This window comes from Cavia porcellus, unplaced genomic scaffold, assembly GCF_034190915.1.
Source record: "Cavia porcellus strain 051 isolate PalLab524CR breed Dunkin Hartley unplaced genomic scaffold, mCavPor4.1 scaffold_1, whole genome shotgun sequence".
In the NCBI taxonomy this organism is placed as follows: domain Eukaryota; kingdom Metazoa; phylum Chordata; class Mammalia; order Rodentia; family Caviidae; genus Cavia; species Cavia porcellus.
Genome location: NW_026947484.1, coordinates 19305245 through 19321953, shown reverse-complemented (window position 1 = coordinate 19321953; position 16709 = coordinate 19305245). Strand labels below are relative to the sequence as shown.

At 38.2% G+C, this 16709-nt stretch overlaps 1 long non-coding RNA gene across 1 annotated transcript in view; it reads right to left on the bottom strand.

Moving 5' to 3' along the window:
- Window positions 1–3020: 3020 nt before the first annotated feature.
- Window positions 3021–16709, bottom strand: part of LOC106026288 (uncharacterized) — an 80168-nt gene continuing 66479 nt past the window's right edge. The window contains exons 2-3 of the long non-coding RNA XR_001199903.3: window positions 4343–4476; window positions 3021–3802 (exon numbers count right to left, since the gene is read on the bottom strand). This is a non-coding gene — a long non-coding RNA (uncharacterized LOC106026288). The remainder of the gene's footprint in view (window positions 3803–4342; window positions 4477–16709) is intronic.

Below are 16709 nucleotides of genomic sequence, written 5' to 3'. Positions count from 1 at the left end.
ATTCTGCCCGGATACAACTTAATTTGCATTAAGTGAGTGTCAAGGTCTATGTTACTATCACACTAAATATGTAAACATCTACTGAATCACGCTGTTAGTTGTCCTCACCATTTTGTGTTGCTATACTAGAATTCCAAAGAGTGGGTAATTTATAAAGAAAAGAAATTTATTTCTTACAGTTCTAGAGCTCAGGAAATACAGGATCCACATCTTTTACAGGACTTCATGCTGCAATATCCATGGCAGCAGGAAGAATGATAAAAGAGCTGAAAAGCAGGCAAGATGTCAAACTCATACCTCAAGCTCTTTTATAATTTGCATCATGCACCAGTGAGAGCAGCACCTTTGTGGCCCAGTCATCTCTCAAAATTGCACCTTTTACCACTTTTGTATTGGGAATTAAGTTTCTAACATACAATATGTGGGGGAAACAAACTATAGCATTACTCAAAATTTATTATGCAATTATTTACTGAGCTCCTGTAATGAGCATGTAAAGATAAGCAAAACAAGCATGCAATTTATCACCTAGTGAAGACATCCAATAACTAAATGTTATGTATTTAAGAAGCATTTACTATGTTAATTACTATTAAAGAAAACAGAATTCTATAACTGCACAGCATTATAGTTTATTTTATCTTGCTGTATCCGTTTATTAGTATATGATTACAGTACACAATATTTACCTTCCTTTGGCAAATTGGAACTTGTACATAATCACCTTAATTCCTTTTTTCATCTCCTTTCTCTTCCCTCTCTCCCATCCACCTCTTGATCTTCCATTCTTTTGAGTACATGTTTGTAGTACAATATGTTTATATTTCTTGTGTGGACATGTACATAACACATCTTTTCCTTTATTTACTATATCATTTTTAATAAAGTAAATTGCAATACTAAGCAGTTTGTGCAAACAGCTAATATAGAAACCAGCCTCTCTCCATACTGAATTAAGAATCATGCATATTTTGAGACCCTCTGTATTGGAATTTGTCAATATATCGTAATCCAATCTTTGGAGAAGCGTTTTTGAGAAAGTGATAACTGGGCTGAAATCTAAAACATGAACAGAAATGAAGAAAGGAGGAAGAATTCTAAATAGGATGAGAATCCTTCCCTGACAAAAGGAGTTACAAAGCATGTTTGTCAGAAGATCAAAGATTTGTATTGGAGGATTTAGTCAGTGAATAGCACAAGCACTGGTGTTCTGAGAAGTGCCTCATCCTTGCATGTTACCAGTCCTAGAACTTCTGAATGGTGCTGAATCTGCCCAACAGAACTGATGTTGCACCCTCTCTTCCCACTGCCTTAGAGGAAGGAACCTGTTTCAGTGGATCACCCTAAAGGACCACCTGTTACCAAAGGACAGTCAGTTGGATGTCAGTAAGAGATAAACCAGTCCTTAGAAGTAAGGGCCAAAAGGCTAAGGCCAAATTAAAAATAAAGGAAACACTGGGAAAAAGGAGAGGAAGTGGAGATGAAAGAAGAGACTTGGAATCATGGGAAGATAGTTCTGGCCATAGATAAGTCCGTAGTGAATTCTTTAGTTTGGTTAGAAGCCAGGCATAATTATTAAAAGCAATATCCTACCCTAAAAACGGTGAGAGGAACCCTGAACCTTTGGACTCTGTATAAATGGAAGTTTGTTTTTCCATCCCAAGGAGAGTTTGCTTCAAGCCTGAGAGTTATTTGTTGCTGTTAGACCCCTGAGGGATGAGGGAGGAGTTTCCACAGAGAATGGGTCTCAGTCCTAGGAGTCAAGCTGGGAGCACTGTGAGTGAAGAGTCTCCTTCAAGAGAAACTTGGGAACCATTTGTTTATATCTCTAGTGATAAAAATGGTGTTATTGTTGCCCTGATCTCATTAAGTCATTTTCTCTTTCATTTTTCTAACTCACTGTGTGGGGAACTTCCTAATTAACTTTCATTTTCCTTTAAGCCTCTAAAGTAATGTCAGGGACAGATCCATAACGGCTCCTTGTAGGAGAGAGGATTGTCTTCCATCAAGGAAAAGCATGAAGGAGCTTCTGTCTGCTGACTTTTACTCCAGGCCATCACTGCTAGCAAAGCTGCAGGCAACTGCCCCATGCATTTGTCCAAATATCTGATCTCTCGAACTTCTCGAACCTGGAAATTCATACTTCACTTTCCAGACAGATCCAGTGCCTCTCAGAAGCTAGAATGTATACTTCTCCTTGACTTAGGCTCTCAAGTGTCCCTGAGGTGAACTCAGCCCCCAGTACTTCAGCTAAATGAGGTTTGAAAGAAAAAAGTGAAAGTCCCAGGAACAGCTGAGAGCCACAGTGCAATTTTGTGACTGGTATTTTCCAGTCATCACTGGAAGGAATATATTTCCAGATTTTGTGACTGGAAGGAATATATTTCCAGATTCTCCTAATGCCACTTGTTTATCCCTTCCACTGACCAACTGTGTGAGGGTGAGAAAATTTTGGAACAAGTCGCTCCCCAGGCTTCACTTTCCCCAGCTGTACATGGGCAACATATGACTTATCTTAAAAGAATGCTAAAATGATTAGAGATTAGAAAGTCACTTCTCAAAGTTAATTTTATTTATTTAGACTTATTCTAAGTAAGTCTATTTCACTCTGGGTTTCCCATGTTCGTCACTGAATAGGCCAAGAAGAGCCAGGAAGTTTTCCCAGGTAGTGGTGCACGGGGCCTCTGACCAGCTGAGAGCAAAGAAAAAACCTTGCATTGAAACTCACAGCACATCGACCTGGAGCTACTTCCTGTAGCCCGGAACAGGGGAAAACAGCAGTCTCTCCTTCCCCAGAGGCCCTATGAGCAAAGTATGAGTGGCTCAACATGAGAACCCACCAAAACTATAGAATCTATCCAGAATATTGGAGTTGAGAAGGCAGGAAGAGATTTTGGAGACAGTTTCAGTCATGAGTTGTCAGATTTCAAATCTTTATTGGGCTCCTCCTATGTTCCAGGCACTATCTTATGCACAGGAACTATTTCAGTGATAAACTGAACAGACAAGAACTTCTGTGCTTTTGGAATTGACATTTTTGGGGGTTGAGAGAGAAAAAGAAAGAGAGGAGAGGGAGAGAGACACAGAAAGAGAGACTACAGAAAAGAAATAACAATACACTATGTCAGAAAGTGCTAAGTGTGATGAAATAAATGTAGGACCAGGTAAAGGGGGTGAGAGGTTGGTGAGGAGAATGGTAGGTTATAGTTTTAAGCATAATAATGAGGGAAATCTCAAAGAAGTTTGGAGCTAAAAGAAAAATTCTCTGATATTTGAAAAGATCAAAAGAAGAAGATTCTGGGGAGGCTAAGGAATCAAAATTCACTATCTGTTATTTAATTCCTAATTAGAAATTTGACTTTATATTGTACTGCAAAAGTAAACTTAAATTCTTTTTTAAGGTGAAGTCAGATGTGTCCTCGACAGTGCACAGGTTATTGACAGCTATTCATTGCCATTCAAGCAATTTTAATGGATGAATGATGCACAGATGAAACACTCTCCCCTAAAAAATTATGGCTTACTTCACTCCAATAGACTGAGTACCTACTACCTTCCCAGCGGTTTAACCGTCTTATCCCTGAGAACAAGCATCCTCAGGCTCTTTGCTGGTGAATTGCTCGTTCACTATCCACAGAAGGATGATCTGATTGGACCAGGATGGCGTTCTTCCCTCTGGACCTCCACAGTCCAGCAGCCTCGCATCAAGTTACTTCTTTGTTGATTTTCCTTATGGCTACTTCCTGTTTCAGTGAAGTCCAGAGGCCCAGGGCAGGCTTCTGTGGTGGGAGTGGAAGAGTCCCTGGCAGAGAGCAGAAAGACACAACAGACTGAACCTTTCAAGATATATGTCCCAGAAGGAGACCACATAATGTTTTTTTAGAACAAGCAAATACAAGTAGTTTCAAGAACAAATCAAGAAATTGGAGAGAGTAAGTTTGAGGTAATTAGATAAGTCTTTGACTAGCTGTGGGGAACCTCTGTGGTTTTAATATTGATTCATTTCACTGTAAGCTATAGTAATAACTTGAATAGATTCATGTAGCTAACAAAAGCTGGCCCTGGCCAGGAAACAATATACTGAATTCTCCAATGTAGATCTTTTTATTATATACATTTAACATACAATAGGTCTTACTTAGATAATTTTTCTGCACCATCCTGCCCATCTGCAAAATCTCAAAAATTAACTCAGTGTCAGATGTAAGTGCTGGGACAAAGGCCATGCTTTGGGAAATTTACCTGAATGCAAGGTCAGGACTCCAGTAAGAGTTTTATGGAAGTATTGGCTGCACATAAAGGTGGACTGGAATCAGTTCTGCAACATCTGATTTCTATCTACCTGTTCATTCCTTGGTAGGGAGGTTCTGTGGGGCCACGCGTACGTCCATTTTTCTCTTCAAATCCAACTCAGGTTCCCAAATAAGACTGTGGGCAGAGCAATAGCAGGCAGGAATGTGCTGAGCCAAGTTCCAGCTAGAAGAAGGGAGTCATGGATAAGGAAGCCTGGTGAAAATCAAGTTTAAAAAGGAGAGAAAACAACTGCAGTCCTTCAGGGTTCAATTTCGGTGTGTGGTGACAGTGAAGGGCTATGTACCTGATGACCAGCTAAGCAATCAGCACAACTGCTTCTCCAGAAAACATGGAAGAGACATTTGCATTGGGCTTTGTTTTGTAATTTTGGTATCATGGATCGAACTCCCGACCTCACACTTACCTGGCAAGCGCTTGAGCTGCAGAGCTAAATCTCCAGGCTTGGTTTTTATGCTGAACAACACTCATACCCTTCCCTGGCAGTGGGGCCTGTCCGGGCTTCTCCACCCACACATTCCAAACACGTCTCCTGCTACTCTGGCACCACTCAGTGCTCATCAAGCTACTTCTGCTTTAGGGCAGAGACATGCTCTTGGGCCTGCGCAGAGTTGTTTAAAATTTGCAAGACACTTTCAGCTTTTCAAAAAATGAAAAGTTTCATTTAAAAATCTTGATATTCAACTTATTTTGATATAGAAGACCTGGCAATACAGACAAGAAGGGGCTATGTTCCAGCGCCCTCCAACTCACAGGAACCTTGTCAGTCTTGCGGAGTTGACCTGTACCTGACTTCATGCACGGACCTGACCTGCCTGTCTCTGAAAGTACTTAAATTAGCCACAAGCTGCTCTGACCATTTTCAAAAATATTTTTAAGCAAAGAGTAATAGCCGATAAGTATTGATTGCTTTTCGTGTATGAATTCTTTTAACCCTCAAATTACTTAACAAACAATTTCCTATCAGTCTCCATAAATTATAAATTATAAAAAGCAAACTGAGCAAACATAACAAGTAAGTGCAGAGATCCAAAGGAAACCAATGACAGTTGTTGTCAGAAGCTAACGCCTGCCTTCTAATCTACTTGGCCTTTAAGGTTAGTCTAAGACCCCCTGTGTAGAGCATTCCAATTTTCTGGTGATGAGATGGTTCCATTCCAGCCTTATAAGCTTTTTTCACTACATGTATTATACTATAGATAACAAATTTTATATTATTGATACACTGTATAAGCATATAATGATATATATGTGTATAAGTATAAAAGGAGATATATGTATATATTTATATACAAATAAAAAGAAAATCTAGACTGCAGATATTGGCAGCCATTTGGTGAACATGAGCCACTGCTTCTTCCATGAGGAGGTGACAGCAAAGGCTGTGAGAAAAGATGGATAATGTGGCTGTCAGGAAGCCTAGGGACTGCTAAACCTCTCTGTCTGGCCTCGTGGACATGACCTGTGCTCTGGCCGAAAGAACACATTAAGTCCAAAGTCTCAGGTTTGTGTCAGAGCCTTGCTTCTCTCCTTGGGTCCCTGGCAGCCACTTCAGAGCAGTGACTCCCAGATCATCTTACATGGCCTTGGCGTGATCCAAATTTGGATTTCCCCCAAGCAGCAGTTCCCCGAGGATCGTGGAATCCTTCTTGCTTCCTGTGCCATATCTTTTCTTCTGCTGGCTCCTTTACTAATAAGACCTAAAGGCTAATATTATTCCTTTTTGTTTTTAATAAAATAAACTACTTACATGCTATTTATTTCATTTCTGAATATTCCCACTTTAGGGGTGATGTTTCTGTTGTTTTCTGTGGGTTTTGTTACCGTTTGTGCAATAAAGCCCAGGCTCAAGACATCGTGGTGTCCCCAAGGTGCTGCCTCTGGGCTCTGGAATTTTCCCTGAGCCCTAGCCAGTCACACCCTCAGATGCCCATGGGCCCTGGCCCAAAAGCCCCCCACAACTAGAGGACTGCTGTCTCCTCCTGAGGTCCACAAAAGGCCTTTCTGGGAACAGTGAACACCCAAGTTCCCATGTTCTTCCCCAGACACTCTCAGGTCCCTCCTCTCCTTGGAAAGTATTTCCTGCTTATTTTCCAGGACTTTATGATTTAAACGAATCATTTTTCAGCAGAGGTGCAATTGGTATCTTCAGAAATACAAGGTATGTTACAGGCTGAATGTTTGACTCCCACCCCTACCTCGAATGCATGTGTCGAAGCTTTAACCCACAAGGTGATGGTATTAGAAGGCGAGACCTTTGGAAGTTCTGCAGATCATGAAAGTAGTCTTCATGACAGGATTGGTGCCCTTTTAGGTAGAGGAGGAGACCTGGAACTTCCTCTCTGCACATGAAGACACAGCAAAATGGCAGCCATCTTCAACCAAAGAGAGTGTGCTTCTGAGGAACCAGAAGATAAAAGGGCAAAACCTAAGGCATTTTCTAATTTTTATGAGTTTTTGGTTTGGGTGGCTCAATCTGCTTGGGCTGTTGTAACTGAATGCAACAAACTGGGTAGGTTCAATAATAAACGTGGACTCTTCACCATTCTGGTGGCTGACAGGACCAAAGTGAAGATTTGGTTCCTCAGAAGTACACTCTCTTTGGTTGAAGATGGCTGCCATTTTGCTAAGGTCAGAACCTAGGAATCTGTATTCCTAAATATATGCCTTGAAGTGCATTTTTTGAAAAGAGAGATGATTTTCTGTTTTCCTATATCCACAGGATTTACAAATGTGTGATTGCTGTGCTTCTTGTCAGCATGTGAAGTCTATTTTCTTACCCTTAAGCCCAACCTACTCTTGTTCTGACCAACACTGTATTACAGAGGTAACACTAGCCCATTTCTGAACCTGTACTTCAAGAGGGCTGTCTGTTGCCACTTCTCCCCTAGTTTGCTGCCACTGTGTAATGCAAGCTAGATTATCAACACATATGGTCCCCTACCACCCTAGTTTTTAGCCAGCCAGCTTTCAAACATATGAGTGAAACCATCCAGAACTGCCTGAGAGCTGAGTGCAAAACACACATGTGAGCCAGCCAAGATCAGCCAAATCAAGCTGAACGCAGAACTACTCAGTCACGGGAATCAGAATCAGCCCACAGCTCTGTAAGTGACAATAGATGAATGCATTAAGCAACTGAGTTTTGGGTGGCTGTTATGGCTTCTTAGGCCATGAATGAGGATATTGGGAAGTGATTGGATCATGGGAGCCTGATACTCATGGGCAGATTAATACACTGATGAGTCTATAGCTCTACTGGGCCACGTACTGTGACATGGGGAGGTGCAGCCTGATCAGAGGAGATTGGTCGCTGGAGACGTGGCATGGAGGGATCTCCCTCCCTCCTTCCTTGATTGCTCTCTCTGCTTCCTGTCTGCCGTCCATGAGCACTCCTCTCATGCCACGTCCCTCTGCCATGCTGACCTGCCTGGGAGCCAGCTGTCTATGGACTGAAACCTCTGCACACTGAGAGCCAAGATAAAATCTTTCTTCATTTAAATTGCGAGTGTCAGATATTGTCTCTCAAGAATGAGAAGATAGCTAAGCCTCTAACTAATGAACACCTTAAATAATTCTATAATCGAATAATTTTAAGGCACATTAGTATGCTAGGAGATGTCTACAACTTTATTGGAGTAAATACATAAGTCTGAATGTGAATCTCCATAATTTCTTTGTATTTGATTTTTCTATTCTATTAATACAAACAATTGAATGTATAATTAGGAAAATCTTATGGTAATTGTTAGTAGTTTTTAAAAATCCATCAAAAAGCATTAAAAAACAAAACTCATGATCTTCTGGAGAGGAAGGACATTAGGTTACAGATATAACCACTAGCCCTCAGGTGTGTGATCTATAACCATTATGAGCTCTCTAAAATCCTGTTTCCCCTTCTTTACAACCGACACACATGCCAAATAATGGTTGTTGATTTGCTTTTATTTTTAAAGCAGGCTATGGTTGATAAATGATTTTTAAGTAGCATAATTTGGGAGCCTAGAAATAGGTGCTGGACTCTGTTTTCTAGCAGTGGACACGTTCTGCACGCCTTCTCATCCCTTGCCTGGTAACAGCACTGAGTCTTAGCATTAATGATTAATGCCCCATTGCTGATATTTCCAGATTAATGGCTTGATGACTGGACAGGAAATCCTGTGCAAGCCCACAGGCAAGTTGCCTTAGCCAGTTATTAATCACCAAAAAGTGAGCCGCACTGAGTCACAGCAGCAAATGGCAGAGAATAAAAACTCAGTTATATTGATCATTCAAAATTTGCCTTAAAGAAAGGTATCAGAGACAGGTCTCAGAAGAATGGCAGAAGGCAGGCTGCTTAAGCAATCCCACATTTCCTTCTTCAGAAGATGATGAATCTGACAACAAAGAACTAATTTTTCAATTAGCATATTGATTAGCAGCTTCACAAGTACATTTTTCTCTTTTTATCAGCTAATAGGTTTTCTTATTGGGGAAAAACATGCTGGCTGGCTCCTGCCTATTATAATACTTTGCTTAAGACTCATGATATTGTGGACCACTGTGATAACTCAAAAGTAGCTTCATTTTGAATAAAATTGCTTGGCCATTAAAAAATCTATGTTTTTTTTTTTGTATAAAATGGACTTAGAAAACAATGAATCTATATTCTTTGAGTAACCTCCTTTGAGTTGCAGGGCGAGATAAACCAACATATCAAAGGGGAGAAGGCTGAGGGAAAATAAATCTTACTTGTGCATAGCTTTTATGATTTGTAAAGCCCTTTTAAATGAATATGGTAATTTCCTTTGATCTTGTCTCAGTAGACAGAGCATGTTTTATTGCACCCAAATTATAGATGGAGAAAAGTTCAGTGACATCAACTTGCTAAGTACACAAGTTGCACAGACTAGAATCAATGGTTAAGCACATTTAAAATAAGTAGGTAACTTCGAGTTTAAGACAACATATTAGACATATTCATGTTTCCCCTCTTCCTTTTATGCCTCCATCACTTTTTTTTTAACAAGGGAATAATAATAAGTATGAACTCACAACACAGAAGAGAAAAGTAGGTCACCAGTGCATTTAAATTTCAGCACCAAAAATCATCTAGCCAGCCTTTCTGGTAAGCCACGCAAGCTGCACAGGTTCCAGGGAGAGAAAAGTCAGACAGGGCTTCCTGTGAGCCTACCAGCATGCGGGCTGAGACTCAGATTCCGTATCCTCACCACCACCACCATGGGCAACCGGCTGGTTCGGAGAACAGGCTGAGTTGGTAGCAATTAAGGCAAAAAACACTGCTAAATGCTTGTGTTGTTTGGTTGATTTTGCAGGCCAGAGGCAGGTGGTCTGAGTATCTTTTGGGAGGATGACAGTATAGCAAATACGAGAGATTTCCTTCTACCTTGTCTTTGAAGGCTAATATTGTTCTCACTGTTTTGCTTTGCTCTTATTAATAGTTTTGCTTTATTTGATATTCTGTTTTGATTTGATTTTGCTATACTTGATGGAATGGACAACTATTGTGAAGATAATAAGATATACTATGGTAGCTGTTGTTTTCCTGGTATCCTGCTTTGAAGTTCTGTATCTGTTTTGCTGCATTGTTTTGATTGGCTTTGTCCTGTTTTGTTTTGTTGGATTTTATTATCTTTAAAATTAAAAAAAATTTCAGTAGATTACTTACAAAATGAAAAGCAAATGAAGGAGTTGTGGATAAACCAGGTGAATTTGGGGTCAGCATTGCGTTGAGATAGGTGAGCATATGTGAAGGGAGATGACTTGCCTTGAAGAACATCAGGGAAGCTTGAGTTTAGGAGTTCCAGTATAACAGAGGGTCAGGCTGCATTTTAGAGCTAAATCATGGAATAGGGGAGCAATTGAAGTCTATAGTGAGGATAATTAAACCAGTCTTAGCTCCAGGAGCAGTTACCCAGTAGACAGTCATTCACTTTTGCAGCAAGAGCATGCCCATGTTTATAGCAACACAATTCCTAATAGCTAAATCTTGGAATCAGCCTATATGTCCACGAACAGATGAATGGACTTTAAAATGTGGTGTTTATATATAATGAAGTACTACTCTGCCAAAAAGAAGGATAAGCGACCGTCATTTATAGGAAAATGGATGCAAATGGAGACCATATTAAGGGAAATAAATCAGACACTCAAGCTTAAATAATCATGGCTTTCTTTTACATGAGACACCCAAAGTATAAGGAGAAAAGCGAAAGATAGTAGGAAATAGGGAGAAAATCTTTTACAAAGGGAATGGAGAGAAGGGTAAGAGAGGAGTATGATAAAAGAAATAAGATGTGCTGTCTACACGGACCAACTCCCCACCAGGAATGCAGTCACTATGTACTGCAAACATACACTAATCAAAAAATTAAAAAGTAAAAAAGAATTGGATGGAAGATTCAAGAAAACTAAAGTCTTTATTATGGAGGTGGAATCTCCCCCAAAATGATCTTCACATTATAACATTATGATTTCCAAAACAAAGATGGATTGCTGTTCTTTCATCCTAAATTAGGCAATAAATAAACCTCACTCATTTTAAAAGAGTTGTTTTTCTGAAAGACTTTTCTGAGTAATTTGATTTTCTAACTACAGAAATTCATTTCTTTGAAAATGTTATTTTCATAAATGTGGAAATTAAAAACTCAAGTAATTTTCTTATTAAATTTTCTGTCATTCAGAAGTCATTCCTTACTCTCTCATGTTTATTATTTCATATCAATTTTAAATGGTGACATTTGTATGTTTTATAATTTTAAAATATCCCTAGGGACTGAACGTATAGCTAATGGTAAAGTATTACCCAGCATGAGTGAGATCTTGGATTTGATTATCAGCACCACTAAGAAAAACAATTTCCAAGAAGAACTTTTAAAGATATGTACTAATTATCAGAGTGATTGTCACAACATTGATTGTTAGAGCAAAATAAAACATGAATAAAACAGATAATATGGGAATGATTAAAGAAAACACATAAACAAAGAGAATTCACATTTTAGGATCTCATTCATTTTCATGAAAATATAAAATTTAGACATCAAGTAAAAATAAAAGTTATAAAGCATGACATAAGGCATTATTGCTTTTTAGTTAAGGAAAGTCTAAAAAGATATTCAACAAAATACTAACAACCATTAGTAAAAGCCTTTTATTTGCAGTAAATGTTTTCATTTAAAATATTTTTCATAATGTACTTAGATTCTTCTTTACAAAGACTATGTAACTCTGTTATATTACTATGTCATAATTTAAGCATTTCTCTGTTGTTAGATATTTTTGGAACTCTAAATGATGATAAAGTAAAAACCATGTCTCATCCTGATTTTTCTGAGACCATTTCCTAGAAACAGAATTTCTAGACCTAGAAAACTTAACTTTAGTAAGGCTCATAGTATATATTGCCATGTTTTTCACATTTGTAAATCTTTCCATCTCCAGGTTTTAATAAATATTTTTAGATTTCCTTTGACCTTTATTATAGTTGTAAGGTGAGATTATAAATTAAATTTTACACCCAGATATTTTAACAAATTTTCTCAACAATGTTGAAAACCATTTCTTCATATTAGATGAAATGTGTACATATTCACATATTCATAGGTTATAGGAATACACATGCTTTTCTGGAGGCTTTTTTGCATTATGTTTTGATGCAAAAAAGACACTTGTCTTATGATTTTAGAGTGAATTTTTCTAACACCATCTGTTTCCTTTTAATCTTTTCAAAAATTTGTAAACAGTTATTACTGTATTTTCTATACTTACCATAAGTTTCTTAACTCACCATAAATTTAATGGCTAAAAATAACACAGTAAAATTAACACAGTAAATAAACAATTTCTGTGGGTTAGGACTAAAAGGGTTCAAGGGGAGAGTGGAGCTTTTACAGAGCTCATTTCCTTGTGGTGCACTTTGCCCACTTCCTTGTTAGCTGACAGGCAGGACCTCTTTCAGTTCTGAGGCCATTAGCATTCACCGTTGTGTCCCTACAGCAGCTTATCACATGCTGATCACTAGACCAATAGGAACACAGTGCTTTCACTACTTGTCTTCCTTTAAACATCCTCTGATTAGTTCAATCTACCCAAGATAATCTTTCTTTTCATTAACTCAAAGTCAGCTTAACAGTAAACATATCTATAAACATGCTCCCATGATTCCCCTCATATTCTTGGGTTCTATCCATGCCAAGGGGAAGATGAAGGTGTGTACTAGCCACCAGGGCCAGCAATTCTGGAGCCATGTTCAAATCTGCCCTTTGCATCAATGATGGTTGATGTATAGGACAAAGAGATTGAGTAAAAGCAAGTAACCACTCGTTACCTGCCTATGAGTGAGGGCATTGTTTTTTATTGCCTTTGGACTCAAAGTAAACCATTACATCTTCAGTCTCAAGTCTGTGGCTTCAAACTAAAACCATTTCAGCTCTCCTAGAGCTCCAGCTTGCCAGCTTCAGATCTTAGGACTTCTTGGCTTCCATAATTGTCAATTCCTTATATATAGGTATATAAATTCCTATTAGTTCTGGTTGTCTGGAGAACATTATACAGATTGTTGTACTAAGAATGGTTCTTGAAAAATCAAATTTTAAGGATGAATTTTTTGAATTTCTTCCAAGGTTTCTGGAGTTCGGTATCTAATCCGATTATATTCAAAGACTCTAACTACTCTGTTTTTATTAGTTAAGAGAGCAGTGATGGTGCATGATGTGATTTGGCTGTAGAGATATGCAAAATGCCACCATTAGAGAGAGTCCTAATCAACCCCTTATAAGAACCAAGGATCTGGGACAATGCATGTAATAGAGAATTTTGTACAAATTAATGAATACATTGTAGTAATGGTTGGCCACCCTTAATGTCAGTGAAAAAAGAGATAAAAGATGAACTGAGAGATTTGAATTTGTAGGTCAAATGCCTCATAAATTATCCAAGCACTTTTGTGTACCCTGAAGAAGACTCTTACCTCTTGTAGTCACAGGATCATAGTATCTATAAATGCAGAGTCTCAGGACTGGGTAAATTGCAACACAGTTGAATTTCCAGCCTTACTGTGCACCTACCAGGTAAATGAGGGTATTGTGACAGAAGGAATGGAATCCTGAAAGCCGGAATGGGGATGTGTGGGAAAGACTGATATAGGTGGGCACAAGGAACCGCTAAACTTGAGAGAGTCTCCTTTGCCAGTGCTAGTGGCTTCTCCCCCGCCCCAAAGAAATCAACCCTGCCCGGCCTAAGGAAATCATACTAGTCTTTCCCAAAGCAGCTGTCTCACAGGCAATGCTGATTCTCTTCAGGATCCTCTCCACTACCTCTCTTTGTTTCTAAGTTGCAAGTCCCAACAGGTCCGTAAAGACAAGGTAAAAACTGTGGTCCAAGAGGAAGTATGCTACATTCAACAGCAACTATTTGAGTTTTCTAATCTATACAAAGGAAATCCAGGGAACATGTATAGGAAGAGATTTTTTTTTTCAGTGTAAGGTTACATATAATACAGAACTACAAAAAAAAGCATAACAGTAAGAAATCACCTGTTACTAGATTACATATTATCATCTTGGAAATAGTTGCTCAAATCACAGTATCAAAGAATACAAAGTAGACATTCAAACAGAGAGACTACAAACAGCTGTGTTCAATGATCCAAAAACATTAATATAGTCAGCTATTCAACATCCCTATACACACTTGCTGTTATATCCGTTAGAGCTCTTTTTTCCCCTTCCTCTCTTTTTACATCAAAATTTACACATTTTAGATTTTATTACTCCTTAGTTCTTATTACTTTTTGGGGGGGGGAGAATAAAGTCAAATATGGCAGAACAAAGCTATCAGTGAAAACCAAGGATAGACTTAGCACATGATGTAGAACAGAGTATACAGTTATTAACAATAGTTATCAACGTTGTCTCTTGTTTCCTTAAAAAGATTTGTCTATCTCATTAGATATTATAAAGTTGGACAAAACAGTAGAGAACAAGACCAATAAAACTTAGACATTGTAAACATTACAGGACTTCCAAAGGAGACAATAGTCAAACCAGAATGGGCATCTTAGTGAATCTTACTGCCTTCAAAGTAGTTGCCTATACCCTCGGACCTGATACTATCCCACAGAATGGAACAGAGTCTAATCAGTCAAAACAAGATCGTGGGAGCATTACAGGAATTCAAAACAAGTTAATAGGAAATCGAAAAGAGTTACTATTATATATCCTAATTTTTTAAATTTTTCCCTTAATTAAAATAAACATAAGAAATAACTAAATAATTTTTTTAAAGAATAATAGTTACCATAGTGTCTGTCTTTTTCCTTGAGATATTTGGATAAAACTTCGTATACTATAGCTTCAAATATTTCCATATCAAGAAGCCCGGAATAAAGCCTTTCTAATTAATAAGTAAAAATTTTATAAGGCTTCAAGGCCACATAATGGGGAATCATGATTGCCACATATTTTCATATATTTGAATCATTACTTACATTAGGGAAACTATTCGGTATTCATACATGCGAGATTGATTTATTTCACTTATGAGTATGGTCTCAAGCTGCGCCCATTTATTGATAAATATCTCAATGTGATCCTTCTTTATAGCTGAATAATATTCCATTGTATAGAAATACCACAACTTTTTTATCCATTCCTCAGTTGATGGACACTTGGGTTGTTTCCAAGATCTGGCGATTACAAATTGTGCTGCTATAAACATAGGTGCACATAAATCACTGTGGTATGATGCTTTCAGTTCTTCTGGGAATATGCCTAGAAGTGGAATAGCTGGAATAAATGGGATTTCCAATCCCAACTTTTTGAGAAACCTCCAGACAGACCTCCACAAAGGCTGTACCAGTCTACACTCCCACCAACAGTGCAAGAGAGTTCCTTTTTCCCCACATCCTCTCCAGCATTTGTTGTTGTTGGTTTTCTTGATCCTGGCCATTCTTTCAGGAGTGAGATGGAATCTCAGTGTGGTTTTAATTTGCATTTCTCTGATGACCAATGATGATGAGCATGTTTTCATATATTTATTTGCCATTTGCATTTCTTCATCTGAGAATTGCGTATTCATCTCAGATGCCCATTTTTGGATTGGATCTTTGAATTTTGGAGGTCTGAGTTTTTTTAATTCTTTATATGTTTTAGACAAGAGTCCCTTGTCTGAGAGAGAGTTCACTAAAATCTTTTCCCAGTTTGTGGGTTTTCTTTTCACTATGCTGGAGATTTCTTTTGACATGCAGAAACTTTTTAATAAGATGTGGTCCCAGTTATTGATTCTGGGAAGTGTTTCCCGTGCGGTTTGAGTCCTGCTCATGAATTCTCTACCTACTCCTATGTCTCCAAGGTTTCTACCCACTTTGTCTTCCAATAGATTTAGTGTTTCTGTTTTAATATTCAGATCTTTGACCCATTTAGATTTTAATTTAGTACATGGTGACAGACATGGGTCTAGCTTTAGTTTTCGGCAAATGGAGAGCCAGTTTTTCCAGCACCATTTATTAAAGAGACTGTCGTTCTTCCAGTGAACCTGCTTGGCTCCTTTATCAAAGATAAGGTGGTTGAGTGTGTTTGTAGTTGTGGTTGTATCTTCTAATCTATTCCATTGATCTTCGCCTCTGTTTTGATTCCAATACCATGTTGATTTTACTACTGTTGCTTTGTAGTATAATTTCAAGTCAGGGATTGTGATGCCTCCTGCTTTGCCTTTGCTGCTTAGAATTGCCTTTGCGATTCTAGGTCTCTTCTGGTTCCAGATGAAATTTAGGAGTGATTTCTCTAGATCTATAAGGTATGTTGATGGTATTTCTATTGGGATTGCATTGAATCTGTATAAGAGTTTTGGGAGAATGGCCATCTTCACAATGTTTGTTCTTCCTATCCATGAGCAAGGGATGTCTTTCCATTTTCTGAGATCATCTTCAATTTCCTTTTTCAGTGTATTATAGTTTTCACTGTATAAGTCTTTCACTTCTTTCGTAAGAGTAATTCCTAAATATTTCATTTTTTTGCTTGCTAATGTGAATAGTCCAGTTTCTCTTATTTCCCTCTCTGTAATTTTGTTGTTCGTGTATAGGAATGCTATTGATTTCTGAGTATTGATTTTGTATCCAGCCACATTACTGAATTTATTTATTGTATCTAAGAGTATTTCAATGGAGTTTAGGGGGTCTTCTATGCAGAGTATCATGTCATCTGCAAACAATGATAACTTAACTTCTTCTTTTCCTATCTTTACCCCTTTTATTTCTCTTTCTTGCCTAATTGCTCTGGCTAGTACTTCCAGTACTATATTAAATAGGAGTGGTGATAAAGGACATCCTTGTCTTGTGCCTGATTTTAAAGTAAAGGCTTTCAATTTTTGGCCATTTAGAATGATGCTGGCTGTTGGTT